Source organism: Oryza glaberrima, chromosome 4 (assembly GCF_000147395.1).
Source record: "Oryza glaberrima chromosome 4, OglaRS2, whole genome shotgun sequence".
Classification (NCBI taxonomy): Eukaryota; Viridiplantae; Streptophyta; class Magnoliopsida; order Poales; family Poaceae; genus Oryza; species Oryza glaberrima.
The window spans coordinates 7,140,210-7,147,172 of NC_068329.1; the positions used below are offsets into that span (position 1 = coordinate 7,140,210).

The window sequence follows — 6,963 nt, forward strand, 5'->3', positions numbered from 1 at the left end:
ATGACGACATCACTGCCGGTGATGGAGGGTTTGGGCGGCCAAACCGAGGGTACCAGAAGAAAGAGCACGATGAGGGGAACTCACTGAGGGGCAGCACGACGAAGGACGACGATGAAAAACGGCCTGCGACGAGATCGAGGCGGTGGCGAGCTCGGCATGACGGCGTCGGCGGCGCTCCGGCGTGCTTCGCCTTCGGCCGAGTGGTGGATGGTGTGCAGCTCCTCCTCGCAAACCTGATGGTGGTGACAGCGACCGGAGAAGGCGGCTGCAAAGGCGGTTGCAAAGGCGGCGCGGCGCAGCTGGGAACTCGGCGGCGACGGCGGCGCTAGGGCAGACGCGGCTAGGGCGCTACGGCCAACGGCGAGCTCGGGCGAGGGTGGCAAACGAAAGAGGAGAGGGAGAGGACTCTATTTATAGCCACAGGAGAGAGAGATCGGGCTTGGAACGCAAGGAATCGCACTGGGAAAACCTAGGGTTTGGTGAAGAGATAAACTCGAAAACGAATCCAAATTCGCGTCGAATTCAAAGGGATAAAACCAGATTTTTGGGGGAAGAGATAGAGGAGGATAAGGGAAACAAATCCCCTCAACTAATTTTCGGAATACACGAGAGATAAGGCCGGATTCGGAGGAGAAAAACCGAGCCAACTCGGTCTCAGTTCGGCTGTCCTGAGGTTAAAGATGAACAGTAGCGAGGGACGCAAAGCAGACTTTCTCTGTGAGCTTCCTTTACTAGGCCGGATTGAAGGAGGAACCTGAAATGGACTTCGGAGGAGGGATAAGGCCAGCCGAAAGGGAGAATGGGCCGAGAACTAAAGGTGAACCTTTCCAGTTTCGGCCCAAAAAGGAAAAGGGGATTTTAATTACTTTTCTAATTAAATTAATCACTGAAATGATCCTTGGGTTGTTAAAAATACTTCTATTGCTCAAATAATTTCAAGAAAAATCCTGAATGTACTTGAACACTATAAGTATTTAAGAAAATTATAAGCAGACCATTTAATGATTAATTTAATATGTGAATAATTTCTGAAATGCTCTTTGTATTATTAAAATTAAGAATTGAGCTCTGAAAAACCAAAGAAAATTCCAGAGAGTATAAAATCTTAGCAAAACCTTTCCAAAACCCTAAATTAAATTCGTTCTCTTTTAGGCAAAATATTCAAAATTTCTAAATAATTCTTTTGAGCTGAAATCACTTTTTCTCACTTCCGGCCCATCCCTTTCTCTATTCTTCCCTTGACCCAGCTGGCCCAAGAGGAAGCCGCCTCTCTTCTTTCTCCTGGTGGGCGCGCGTGGCGCACGCACACGCGCTGCCACCGTCGCTGCCGTAGCTTTGAGCGCAACCGCCCACAGCTTTGTGCCGCCGCAGTCGTCTTACCGTCGCCGCCAAGGAATCACCGTCGACGTCAGCCGCTACCTCATCCCGCTGATGTCAGCCATCAGACCGAACCGACATGCCCAGACAATCACCGAACGAAACTGGCGCCGCTTTCTTCCGCTCCACTCCACCGGCGCCGTGTTTCCCTTCTCCCTCTCCTCTACGAACCGACCTCCTCCGCCTATAAATAGCCGGCATGCTCGCCATCCCTCCCCATAACTAAGTTGTTCGAGCTCTTCCTTCTCTCTCCACCATGGCCGGCTACCACCATGTCACCGGCCGATCTCCTCGTCCATAGCCATTCTTTCAATTCCCTCTCACCACTAGCCTCGCCTCGCCGAGGAGATCCCATTTCATCAATTTCCCCTCCCTTTCCCCCTCCAAAACAAGCTACCACCGCCATCACCATAGCCGGCCAAGGCCGAGCTCTTGCTGCCGCCGTTATGGCCATCTCCCTCTCTCCCTTTGCTTGCCACTGACCTCTCTGGATGTGCAGCAAGCGGGAACACGCTTGGCCGCAGCCGTTGAGGCCGTTCAGTCACCGGAGCACCGGCGCCGTACCCTCTCCCTCTCCTCTATTACTCGGTTGGAAGCCTGGAAGGAGGAGAAGAGAAGAAACGAAGGAAGAAGAAGAAGAAAAGAAGAAAGAGATAAACGACTGAATGGTCTTGTGGACTCGTCTAACACCATTAGATAATATCAGTCAATCTCAGAACATCGAACAAGTCAAGTTACTCTACACCTTTTGATCATTTAAGACTATGTTTTACAAACTATTTATTTATAGCCTTTCCATTCAATATTCTATTTTATTATGCATAATTCAATCATAGAAACCGAGATAATTTAGTATTGCTTATTTTGCTGACAATCTGGTTAAAAATATCTTATACTTAGATGGAGACAGCACGTTAGAATTGGATGATTTCCGGGTGGCTAGTACTATCTCGATCGATATAGTTATCACCAGGTACTTATGTCGAACGAACGGGTATGACCGCAGTTTCTAGAATAGGGACATACCTAGTTATTATGTTATTTAGCAAGGTGGAACCTCCGTATAGTGGTTCTTATTTTTAAGTCCTCGAGCAGGAGACAACTATAGCCATGAAGGGCAAATTTTACCATTACCATGTACAGGTAAATGGTTTGTGATACTCGAATATAATTATAATGGTAATTCTAAACACTGATCGAGATGATGTGGTGTCATATGATCAGTTCCCCTTAAATACCCTGGAAACGCCAGAACTCCTCTCGCTGCTGTTAACGTCATGTTCAGAGCGCATGAGGATATAAGTTCATGGAACAGGTACCACAATTGTTAATAACCAAATACTGGGCCATGACTAAAGACGATAATTATCAGCAAGTCGTGGACTGCGGGTAAAGCGTATATCTGCTGCAGTAGAATATTTATGAAACTATTCGAATAGTTGTACTCACGGTATTGAGTACCGGGACTCATATGGTACCCTGGTTAGAAACCTAAAGTCTACCACTTTATAAACTCTTGCTTCTATACTTCCAGATTGTTTATTATTGCCTTTTTCAAAGAACTCTACTATATGCCAATGCATAACATATTTCCACAGTAACTTGCTAGGTATTGTGAATACTCACTCTTGCTCTTATAACCCCTTTTTCAGATTTGGGTCAAGAGGAGTGTTGACGGTCGTTATCGACCAGTTTCGACCGTCAATATTACCCAATGTATGAAGACAAGCTATGCTTGCAATGCATAATTCCAAATAAAATATCTACTATGCTACTAACATGCATGCAGGAGAAGCACATATAAATGGAGAATAATCGACAGAAAATAGATAAACGATCAATCAGATGCTGTCGAGGATCATACTTATGGATAGATAGGCTGAGAACTCAGAAAAGACATGATCAATTAAGCCCAAAATTCCATGTTTTCGATTGAGGAGCAAACAAGGAGTCGGCCGGGCAAAACTTGGGCCATTTGGGCCAGATCATGGTTCGGCCGAACCCCCATCACAGCCGTTCAGGCTGGAGTTTGGCGTGGACGCTCTGGATGAACTCCTGATGGCGGTTTGCGGGGCATTTCCGACAATTCCCATGCTCTACAACCGTCATACCTGCCTATTTAAGGACCTCATCTCCTTCACTTTCAACACACACTCAAGCAAGGATCAATGCTCTCTACAAAGTTAGACAAGTGTTAGTGGAGTAGAGTTTGAATAGCTCCAAGTCCGCGGAGGCTTCGGGGAGTTCGGTAAAGGTTCTATAGCTTTTCCTTTCTTCTTTGTAAGACTTCCATTTATCAATATAATATTCTTCTTTATACAAATATGGTACTTTATTCCAACCATAGAGTATGAGTACCAGTCTTAGTTTATTCATAAGTAGTATAATCTGTGTAGTTAAACCTTCTGGTATTTGCATTGATGCTGGTATAATGTCTGATTACCAGGTCATAAGTTTGCTCTGGCTAGGCCAAGAGCTATGGCCCAGGGACTGAGGTGCTCTGCTCCGATTGCAAGGCTGTAGAGTAATAAGTAGTAATTTAAGCATGGAGCTTAAGTTATCGCTTATCATTTTTTGGTGGTATATTCTCTAGGTGATTTGTAGGCCGCTGATGGTGACAGCTCAGTACGGGAGTCTCCCCCGCAGTTTATATTCCTACATACAATTTCCTGGGGTTGGATAAACCTCCGTATCTTACTTCGGTTGGAGGGTTATGACAGGTTGTCATAAGAAACTCGGCAACCCGGGGTAACTTTGCGATGCATCGGGAGGGGGCATAGCTATGATGCATTGTTAAAGGGGTTATATTACATGGTGTATACTAGTTAGAATATACTAAGATGTTGTATACTAGAAGTACAGGAATAGAACATATCAAACCTAATGCCACTTAGCTATAATTAGGAAATGTAGGAGTTAGATAAATCCTTAGCTATGTGTCACTCTACCCTTAAGCTAAACTTACCCCTGCATAGACCTTGATGTATACAAATAATATATAAACTATTAGCATAGTACTTTCTTATCATATCTTCCCTTGGGATTAAACAAATACGATACCTTGGAATACTCCCAGGTGAAATGCTACAATGGTATATCCGTGCGCTTGCGGATCACATCTGTAACCATAATATACTATGAGTATTTCTAGTGCTATTCTTGGGAATTATATTTCCAGTAGTGTCGCTAAGAAATACCAACAAGCATTTCTGGCGCCGTTGTTGGGGAAGATAAATGATTAAGAGTTTACTACTTGCTAATAATTTTATATTTACCTCTATATAAGTCATTGTCCTTTGTAGGCAAACCTTGTTTGCTTTCTCTTTTATGTGAAAACAGGGTAGTACAGGACTGGTTCTGATCTGCCGACCAATTTCAAATCTGGAGTCAGTAGTGAAGTGAAGCCCACCCCGTGTTGTTCATCCTCAAGGTTACCCTATCGACAACCAGACTAGCCAATTCCGCGCCACTAGAATTGCACGATATGGCTGAGAAGGCACTTTGATCTGAAGACTAGCTAAATTAACGATTGCGCAGGCTTGCCCATTCTACGGCAAGCCTAAGGAGGATGCAAGTGCTCATTTGCAGCGGTTCCTGGAAAGCTGTAGCACGTATACCATCAGAAGAGTCAGACCCCAACTGTTGTCGTTCTCCCTCCTCGGGAGAGCGGAACAGTTGTTCTACATCAACCGTGCAACAGTGAATACCCGGAAATATTGCTCAACGGCTTTCCACTCAAAATTCTTCCCGATAGGCAAGACCAACGCTCTTCGTGGAAGAATATCCAGCTTTCAGTAGACGAGGGATGAAACCATTCCTAAAGATTGGGAAAGGCTGCAGGAGTACGTCACCACCCGTCCTCATCATGGGATGGACGAGTGGCTCATCCTGCAGAATTTTTCAACGGATTAACCCTCTCGTCCCGGGATCAACTGAACGCTGCTACTGGAGGAGCACCCTTCTCAAAGACAGTCAGATGACAACTGATCTGATTGAGAAGAGGCTCTCAAATATGGGATGGAGCGAGGAACGACTCCAAACCCGTCAACGCGGCATGTACACCATCGAGGGGACGAAAATGCTAGCTACTCAGTTGGATCTCCTTATGAAAGAGACTGGACAACAATGAGAAGGATGCCAAGCAGGGTACCGTTAAGGCCCTGGACTCTCACACGACATGTGAGGTCTATTGCAATACTGGTCACTCTGGATGGATTGTCCGAAAACCCGTGAGAACATCATGCTTGTGAACACCAACAACGGGTATCGTCCACAAGGAGACCAAGGATGGAGCATTGCTCCATGGGGTAGATCAACAACGGACCAAACCAAAGGAGGTCAAAGTAAAACCCCGAAGGACGGATAGCCTCAACACTTTCATGATGAACTTCCTGGAGCAGGAAGAAACGAGGAACCGTAAGTACCTTAAGTTGGCATCCAAGAAGCCGGGAATACAGGTCAGGTCAACATGCGCTCCCAGTTTCAAAGAAGCCGCTGCCGGTATGGCGGGTTAAGGAGAAGACACCCGTTCCTGTACCTTCGGAACTGGGTGCCTCATCGAGCAAAATGCGTTGGAGGTACAGTCGTGCTCGTCGGACCTGAAACGACGTCGCCCTTGCCAACAGGTAAATTGGTAGTTATCTCATATTTATTTTCCATTGCATCAAAGCATGTTTGAATTTTCAAATGCACATTGAGATTTGAATTTGAGGCAATTTCTTCAAATGAATTTTTGTGAGCAAAATAAAATGCAATTTTTGGAAATATTTTGCACAACCACCTTCACACTAGTCGTTGGAACCCAATGGCTAAATATGAGGCTGGTTTGGTCCACTAGGGGTTCGGCCGAACCCCACCAACCTGAAACCGGCTGGCTACAAATTTTTGTAGGGTAACGTCCAGTGGGGCCCACATGCCATTACTAGCCGTTATCCATGCACTATATATGCAGCTCGGCTGGGAGAGGGAAGTCACACCACTTTAACTCATTTTCACTCCCTCTCAAAACCTTGCTCTCAAAATTCATTCAAAGTTTTGCAAGCTTGCCTCAAATTCACTGCACTTAGTTTAGATACTTTTCATATACAAGTTTGCCTTAGTTTGCTGCAAGGTTAATCGGCAGGTATTTGCTTAACCCCCGTCCGAGTAGTCTTGTATTCTTGCTCTTTGCTGTAGCTATGAAGAAATGACTTTCGGGCATATTCAAGAGATGATCAAGCTCACAGACAAGCGGACACGATAAGCCAAGTACACCTTCTTCCGCGGATGCATCCATGGAGGAGGCGTACATTCCACCGAGGCTGTACGACAACTCCTATCTCGACCTCGTGGGCGACCAGGAAATGCAAGCCTATCATATGCTGAAAGACTGAACGTGTGCTCAGACCTGAGCTTATAACTCGACCATCTGAAAAGGATAGATATGGATGCTGAGTTTCATACTGTTTGGCGTGCTATAGGTTGGGATAAATTTGCATGTGTAGACGAGCCGGGTTCCCGTTTGCTTACCATGCAATGTTTATGTGCCTTGCTAGAGGTAGGCGATGGTGTTACTTTCCGGTTATTCTGCAAGGAATATCACCTTTC

General features: G+C 45.6%; 1 non-coding gene across 1 annotated transcript; it reads right to left on the reverse strand.

The window, feature by feature from the left end:
- Nucleotides 1-5,142: 5,142 nt before the first annotated feature.
- Nucleotides 5,143-5,249, reverse strand: LOC127772418 (small nucleolar RNA R71). The gene has a single exon (XR_008017406.1). It is a non-coding gene; the product is annotated as a small nucleolar RNA R71 (small nucleolar RNA).
- Between the last annotated feature and the right edge of the window lie 1,714 nt (nt 5,250-6,963).